This window comes from Ipomoea nil, unplaced genomic scaffold, assembly GCF_001879475.1.
Source record: "Ipomoea nil cultivar Tokyo-kokei standard unplaced genomic scaffold, Asagao_1.1 scaffold2805, whole genome shotgun sequence".
Taxonomy (NCBI): Eukaryota; Viridiplantae; Streptophyta; class Magnoliopsida; order Solanales; family Convolvulaceae; genus Ipomoea; species Ipomoea nil.
This window is the reverse complement of record NW_017619233.1, coordinates 1,530,417-1,539,986: the sequence shown is the minus strand read 5'-3', so window position 1 is coordinate 1,539,986 and position 9,570 is coordinate 1,530,417.

Sequence of the window (9,570 nt, the reverse complement as noted above, 5' to 3'; positions counted from 1 at the left end):
TAATCTCCAGAAAACTCCTAATCCCAACACACCCAAACAACACTAATCCAATAATCAAAACAAAAACAACCATACAAGTATTCATATTCAATTCTTACAATATGGGTTTTCCAAGAATCCCCAATCCCCTCCCTATCTCTCTTTCTTTGTCGCTATAATGATCTACAGAGACAACATTGTTTAACGCAGAAAGAGGAGAAGAAGAAGAATGTGAAAGGTCAATTGAGAGAGAGATACAGTGGAGTAAGAATTAAAGGACGATGGGAGTTATGGAAATGGTGAAAAAGGAAAAGCTTTAAATTAAAGGAAATGACTTGAATACCCCCTACTTAACACCAACTAAACTCTTGTTTAACGGAAGGACCATTATTGAAACAAATTTGATAGTCTAGGGTTTATTTTGTCCAAATTAAAAGACGAGGACTAATTTTGGAAAATCGCAATAGTCGGAGGACCATTGCTGAAATTAACTCTTTTCTTAATAACATTTTCTTTTGTGTGTGTGTGTGTGTATATATATCTATCTACTATCTACTATACTAATAAGAGCCCAAGAGAGTTAGGCCTATAATGGGTAGAAAAAATGGCGGTCATAGATTTTAATCAAATGAATGGTTCAGATTGATTGAAAGATGGAGCCCACACACCGTTACTAATTCCGTTAAAATTTTAAGAATTGCCGTTAGTTCACCGTTAACTTACTCATTGATTTCAATAGAAAAAGGTCTTAGGTTCAAATCTCATCCCAATCAAAGGTGGCATTATTAGTACTCTATTTTACTCTTATTAAATTATATAAATAATAATTTAGTAGTTACAACAAAAAATAATACATATGCATTTCTTTAATTTATAATTATGTTTCTACAATGCCTTTATTCAAAAAAAAAAATTATTCATTATCAATAAATTAACTAAGAGAAATAATTTTATTAGTTATATTGTCTTTATTTTTCTTCAATATAAAAATTTTTTATATTCAAATTTATTAATTGATTATATTCGCTACATTATCCTTACAATGTCTTTATTCAGTGAAAAAAATTTATTAATTATCAATAAATTAATTAAAAAATATTTTCATTAGTTATATTGTCTTTATTTTTCTCAAATGTAAAAATTTTTACATTCAAATTCATCAATTGATTATATTCACTACATTATCTATTATCTTTTTTGTGCACTATTTTTCTAATTAAATATCAAAGTTATAATACAAAATAATGCTATATATTTATTTACCACGTATTTTATTAATACCACGAAAAATTTAAAAAAATATAATTAATAAAGCCAACCATATTAACTACTTGAAAGATTTTGTGACAAAGAGAGTATTCAAATCACACAACAAATTGAAGTGAGAACTACCTTGCAATGTCCTTGTTTGACAATCAGCAGTTAGGGGTTAGCGTTAGCGGATTATACTAGCGGATTTGACCAGCGAATTTATTTAATTATTAACATTGGGTAGAAAAAATGACCGCCAAATTATTAAATCAAATGAATGGTTCATATTGTTCAGGTTTTAACTTTTTTCTTTTAAGATTTTCTAATTTATCCTTAATTATATGATTATCCATTTAATTTTTCCGTTAATTCACCGTTAGTCTAATTCTAATATTAAAGTCTAATATAGAATTATAACTACACCATTAATCTAATTCTATTATTAAAGTCTTAATAGAACTTAACCACAAATCCTAATGTCGGAATCTCCTCAAACAATATTAGTATATATTTAATATTTTATGCCCTAATTTTTATTTGTTCTCCCTTATGTTTCGTATTTGGTTTCAACCATACCTATACAATTATTTTATTGACAATTATAATCAATCTTGACTATATTATCTTGCATTTGTAAACTTAGAATTACCTATTTAACCCGCACCGGCTTAGCTCAATGGTTTAGTGGGTAGTATTTGGGAGAAGAGACCAAGGTTTGAACTTCGCGGCGGCAGTGCGGGAATTATGTCTAAAGTGGGCAGATTCCTTGTGCGTATCAGCATTTACAACCTCCCACAATACTCTGTCGGGTCGGAGTGTGGGGGGCCCTTGGGGTTGGAGACTCAACCCTTGAGAGAAGAATTACCTATTTAAATACGCAAATTCAACTTTCAATTATCTATGCATGAACAATTTCAATATAATCCTGCCTTAATATACTTTAAAGTACTTATTTAAAAAAAAAAATTAAGCATTATCTCAATCGCGCAATACGCGTAAAAAACTAGTGTATACACACAAAAGAATTGAGGATGAAAATCACTATTCCGCTGGGCCCCCAAAAATTGAGATACCTTGTGCCGGCGAGGGTTTGAGGAAATGGAGATTGGGGGTTTGTACTTTCCATGTAGACAGGTAGTGTTGAGGCGATTATAGAACTAATTGAGTGGACTGCCCAAGAGATTTGTGGGAATTAATTTCCAGTCTTAGCTTATCACAACCAAACTCCCATTCTTAGAAATAGGAGACCTTTCATCCGTAAAGAGCTTTGTCTCTTTTCTATTGCCATTCATTTTGTTCCATCATATGTTTTTTTTTTTTTTTTTTTTTGAAAATCAAAGACTACTGCATTAACTTAAATCCGCAAGAAGAGAATTACAAATGATAGAGGGAGGATTTGAAAACCACTCCGAGCAATCAGACAAAGAAACAGACTGCCTAGCTAACAAATGAGCCGCCTGATTCGCAGACCGCTTAGTGAACACTAAACTACTTTGAGCAAACAAGCTCATTAAGTTTTTAATATCACCTAAAATAACATGAAAGTAAGAGTCTCCTGAAGTAGAGTGATAATTCTGGACAACTTGTAGGGAATCAGACTCGATTACCACTTTGTTGAGAGTGACAGATTTGAGCCATGTTAAGGATTCTCGTATCGCCATTGCTTCAGCCTCTTTGGCCATGTATGTACCTCTCCATTTAGCCCCTCTAGCAGCCACGAAACATCCTTGGTCATCACGTAAAACATGGATATCATTTCCCAAATGCCTAAATTTTAAATAAATGTTATAATTTTTCATTATTTTTATTTTTGTTTTTGTTTTTGGGTTTTGTGAGTACGATGAGAATCATCCAACACGAAGCGTTATGCTATGGACCCGTGTCCACTATGTGCATGGTGGACACGCTATACATTCATAATTTCTATACTGTAGATTCATAATTTCAATATTGTAGATTTATAAAATTTATAATGTAGATTCATAATTTTTATACTGCACATTCATAATTTCTGTACTGTAGATTCATAATTTTTATATTGCACATTCATAATTTCTGTACTGTAGATTCATAATTTCTATACTGTAGATTCATAAAATTTATAATGTAGATTCATACAGTACAGAAATTATGAATGTGCAGTATAGAAATTATGAATTTACAGTATAGATTTTATAAATCTACAGTATAAAAATTATGGATTTAGAGTTTAGAAATTATGAATATAGAAATTATGAATGTACAGCGTGTCCACCATGCACATGGTAGAGACGGGTCCATAGCATAATTTGCCATCCATCACTTAATAAATATGAAAATAAAGTTTAAAATTGGGGTGACAAAAGTCGCAACAAGAAACATGCAACTGAAAATTGATAAAAAAAAATTGTATTTAATAGATTTTGATGATGCTATTCAAAAAGAGTAGAAGTGTTAATTTAGATAGATTTTATCTTTTTAGAAAATTGTTAAGCCAATAAATTTTAAGTTGCAATCTATGCTAAAACATTATGTATAAGTTATAAGAGTTCATGGTTGAACTCCAGAAAACTCAAGCCTTAGGAAAGGTGTTGCAAAATTTAAGATGAGTTATTGTTTAGAAGAGACTACGGAGTATAATAGACAAGTTTGTAGAAGAGAAAAAATCAGAGACAAATTTGAGCAGATTCCTTATGTGCACTTGGCATTTCGTCTGGTTTGCTAAGCTTCTAAATTACCATGATTATACTATATAGAAGTAGTCAAATCTTTTTGCACCCTACTCAAGAGACGACAATGTTGTTTTAAGTCAAATTAATAAAGATTAGTTATATAATTAGAACTTGCAATAAATTTTTTATTCAAAGGTAATAATCATGCATTTTGTTACATTGTTTGTTTGACACATGAACCTCTAACAAAACCTTCAAGTAGCAAAATATAACGCCACGCAAACACATAGTAAACCTTCCAAAATAACAGAAGAGTTTACTGAGCTAAAACTTTGTTAAAATGAAATTATTGTTGTTGTTGTCGTTGTTGTTGTTATTGTTATTGTTGTTGTTGTTGTGACGAGAGAAATTCATAGTCACTGATAGAAGGTATGCATTGGGTAACTTTTATTATTGTGTCATAGCCCGTAAACCAAAAAAAAAAAAAAAAACATTACATTTAGGAAAAAAATGCATTTTAATCCCTCAATTATTCCTTCCTAATTGTTTTAGTCCTTAACTTTTTATCGCTGCATATAATTAACTCTAACTCTTCAAAAAAGTTACAATTTTAACCTCTAGAGGAACAAAGCTAGTAATGTTTATTAAAAGTTTACTAGTTAATGAGTATTTTAAAAGTTCATTATAATTATTCCTTATAACTTTTTTAGTTTGATATTTTAAATACTTTTTAAGTTTTGGTAACTGCAAAATAAAAAATTGATAATCTTCTTTCCTAATATTTTTCGCTTCAATTGTAGCACATTATCCATATTTTCTCTACACGAACCTATTAAAATTAAATTTTTTATTTTACAAATAAAATTTTGAGATTAAACAATATTATAATTAAAGAAATAAACATTAAAAAGTATAAAAATACACATGTACTAAGTAATAAAATTTAATAAAGTTGAATGATTTTGTGGTTTTATGGTTAAAACAATAACTTTTTTGAAGAGTTAGATGTGTATATTACATAGTAAACATTTATAAATTAAAATTGATAGTATGAAACAATTGAGGGATTAAAAGTTAATTTTTTTCTAACATACGGAGTATAATATTATGCTTAGAGGGATCCATAATGAAGGAGAGCTTAATTAAATTTTATTATCGCATTTTTAATGGGGCTCCACTTGCTCTCTTGTGAGTGCATTACAGCTCAAGTTGATAACGATTCTATCAATAATTAAGAAATTAAGCCCTACTTTATTCTTTAAAGAAGACATAAATTCCATACTTTACGCTTGTTTAATTAATTTTTTATTCAGAAAATAAAAATGATGCTTGGACATTTTTTTTTTTTTTTAAATTTTTGGGTAGATGGGACTATGGGAGGGGCACCCCTGAGGAGGCTAGGTGCTACTCTCGAGAGTAGCTAACAAAAAACAATCCTCCTCCAGTAAACCTCTTGTGCCATCCGGCGAAGTGTGAAACTCAATCCAGTCGCAATATCTTCGAGGAGCTTCCTTAGTCAGCCAATCAGCTACCCGATTAAACTCACGGGGTGTGTAGTCCACCTTCACAAACCAATCCTTATTGATCCCTATTATACATGCTCGGGACCATGATTTTTAGGAAGTTATTTTATTATATTACATAGATTATATATTAATAAATTACTAAATAGTTATTTAGAAACTAATAAATAGTTATTTAGAAATTACTAAATAGTTACTTAACTTATTATTCTTAGTCTTCGAGTTAATTTAGGTAGTTTAATTATTTAGAAATAAATTGAAAGATTTCAGCAGATTACTTAGCTTATTTAGTCATTCTATGAGTGTATTTTACCCTATAAAAATGGAGTATTATTCAGAATAATGAAAGCAGAAATTGAATCCCAAAAGGGGTCTAAGGGAGTTTTGAGTCTCAAGCAAACCCAGTATTTTCTTCTCTTTTTTTTCCAACTGTTATTATCTATTCATTTTCCCTTATGTTTCATTGCCCGTGACGTGAGAACATAACATTGGTTCCGTTACCGGCGTCATAGGCATCAATCAGTCGGAGTTTGAAGCTCTGATAGAAATAGCGACTGTGTTGAAACACTTAGACAAAGTTTTACGCAAACTTTCTGCTGACCTGAAGGACTGGCGTCCGCCGATTTTCTCCGAAATTCAGCAAACAGGGGATGAGGCTACTTCACTTGAATCATCAAGAATCATTGTTGACCACCCACATGTGGAGATAGCGCTGATTCAAGCCAACGTTTCAGTCGATCAGCCTCATGTTGATTCAACACAAAAGGTTGCTGACTCGACTGAAATTGAGGTTGTGCTCTTTCCAAAAACCGTCCTATGCGTGGGAGCGTTATTTCACCACTCTCCAACCCCATCTCATTTAAGGGTTGTGTTGTTTGGTATTGGTCAGCCTTCATCTTTGGTCTCTCACTCATCATCCAATGTTGCTGTTCCAACTAAATCCTTCAAAGGATGTCCAAGTTTGGGGTCTTCCTCACCACTGTTTGCTCCTCCATTAATCTATAGAATGTCATTTGAGGTTCTTCCATTTGCACTTCTTTTGGGGAGGCCATTTGATCGTGGGAGGTGTTGGCTACGGCTGCACGAGGTTATCAAGCTTGAGATCAAAGAGGGGAGTAATGATACATGCTTGGAACCATGATTTTTAGGAAGTTATTTTATTATATTACATAGATTAGATATTAATAAATTACTAAATAGTTATTTAGAAACTAATAAATAGTTCACCCAATTTCCTTCTTTGATACCCGCCTTCTACCCGTCATATTACAAGTTAGCCGACCAAGTATTAAACTCCATATCAAAGAATTTAAATTTGGACATTCTTTTAATTACTTTTGGTGTGATGAGAAAGTAATAGGCTTTTTTAAGTACATTTAAAATAAGTGGAAATTAAAGTTCAAAATTTGTCAACTACCCTATAGAGTGATGACATCCCGATTACCATTTGGTGGGGGCTTATATTCTTTGGACTGAAAATATTTGAGAAAGTATAGAACATATACTACATTGTAAAGAATTATAAGTACTTTTAAAAAAAAAGTTACAAAATTTCAAACTTGTTATAGAACAAAATAACTTGGAGCCTAAATAAGCGTGAGTTTAATTGCCGAGATGGGAGAAACCGTACGCTCGGAGGAAGTAGAAGCGGATTAATGAGCCATGAAACCAGGCTTCGATGATACCATATGAGATTATGTTTCTTATATCTATACATAGAATTGTAGAAACCACCATGTATTATTGTAGAGGATAGTCTAAATATTAATAAATTCTCTTTCCCCTATATTCTTGTTGCTCGATTATTGACTTTCTTGTTTTACTATATTATATTTACACATACGGTATTAGTACGAACACTTTATATTCTTTTGAACAGTATTATTTCTTATATTCATATTTTTAATCCATAGATAACATGAAGGTCCATATAGATACACTCCTGTTTAATATTATCATTATCTAAGGATACAAATTGAAAGAAAAAATTCATTTATATGCATATAAAAAAATCAATTCATTTACTGTTTAACGATACTCATATTTGTGTTTATTTTTCAATCAGGCCATGTACAACAACAACAACAACAACAACAAACAAACAAACAACAATAACAATAATAATAATAATAATAATAATAATTATTATTATTATTATATGGATGTGTGTGTAAATAATCATATTACATCATTATATTATATCGTTATAATTAAAATGTTTAATTTATTAAATGATATAATGATTTTGAAAAATGTTTTTTCAATTATTTTAAAATTTTGAAAATTTTAATTTTTGGATCATACAAGTCCAAAATTGTTTATAGTGTTGATGGGGATATGAGTTATGGGTTTGGTTTGGGTGCATGTCAAAAAAGTCAGGGGGAGGATGGTGGGTCAGGCCCGGCACGGAGGGGGGGTGCTTCCGGCGACTGGCGGCCAGCTGGGACGCTGGCCTCTGTCATCCGACGCGTGCTTAGCGCTACCGAGCGCCCCACCTACACCCTAGTTTCCTGGGGTGGTGTGGTGGAGGCAAATGGGGGGGGGGGGGGGGGGGGGGTTATGGTGTGGTAGGTATTGTGGTAAGGCGTGGGGGGTACGGTGCGATGTGGTGTGTGAGTTTGTAAGCATGGGGTACGTGGACGATGGTGGAGAAGGTGGATCGGTAGCCGTACACGTGGAAGGTGCAGTGGCGGAGTGGTTTGCTATAAATAGGGGTGGATTGTCTTTCTTTAGGCATCACGGTATGAGCACGACATACACCTTGGTTTAGTGGTTTATGATATACATTTACAACCCATTCACTTGTGTTCGATCATTCTTATCAGTAGCATAATTATTTCTAGCCCATTCTTCGAACCATTGTCTCTGTTATTTGGGCCGGTACCTCGCGCTTTGTACATACTTTTTGGGCTTAGCGGCCCGAGCAATCTATACTTAGTTTATTGGTAGACTAGATTCTAACAAAATAGTATGCATTTGTAGTATCTGGCCGAGCAAAAGAATCGAGGTATCTGCCCGAGCAAAAGAATCGAGGTACGTCAAAGTGGATGAGCCTCAAAGTGAGAATTTTCTGGAACAACAAGGCGACGTCGACGGTGGAAACGAGCTAGGCGCGACAGAGTACTAGCACCAGCCGACGTCGTTTGAGGTGAAAGCATGGTCCACCCGAACATGGATGGGGCAGGACCCAGGGGGAGACCCCAAGAAAGGTCCAATGTCGTTGGCACGACCGGGCAGGGAAGGCAACTTCATAACCCTACCCTACTGCCAATAGTCAGTCCGAGCATGGGATTAGACCCTCTTCCAGCAATAGTGAATGGTGGGAGGAGGGCGTTAATAGTGCCCTAGACCGAGAATCCGAGTTAGTACCAAAGGGAAGAGTGAGGGTGAGAACATCTATCGCCCCCCAATGGAAAGATGGATGCCAATCCTTGCCGTTGAGTCAATTCCTGCAAAGATTGGGCCAACAGAGTTTACACCAAGATTGAGGAGTTAATTCAGTGAAAGGAACATGGCAGCCTTCTTGTAGCGCCTAAGATTATGGTCACCCCCCCCCCCCCCCCCCCCCCTACCTCGGTGGATCATGAATGAACCCCTTTTTACCAAATTCAAGCCTCCGAGCGTTAAGCGATTAGATGGGACAGGGGATTCTCAGGAGCACGTAATGACATATCAAGCTGCCATGATGTTAATGGGATCCTCTGAGGCTGTAATGTGTCGAGCTTTCTTCTTGACATTAGATAGAGTGGCACATCGCTGGTCCACGAACTTGAAAGGCCGCATGGTAGAAAATTTCCACGACCTGGCAATGAAGTTCATTACCCATTTCATGAGAGGAATGAAAAGTGGAAAACACTTCACGCACCTCGCTAGTGTAAAACAAGAGGTAAGCGAAACGTTGACCGAGTTCCTCGCCCGTTGATAAGCAAAGGAAGCATGCAGAAGTCGAGGACATAGATGATAAGTCCGCTATCGTCATGTTCATCACAGTGCTACAAGGCAGGGATCTATATAAGAACCTGTGACGCAAAACCCTGGAAACGTAAGCGACGCTAATGAAGAAGGCGGATTGATACGTGGAGACTGAAGAGGCAAATCGCCTAAAAAGCCAAGAGGACGAAGGGTCTACGAAGAGACCTCGGTTGGAGGGGCCAAGTAACACAGAG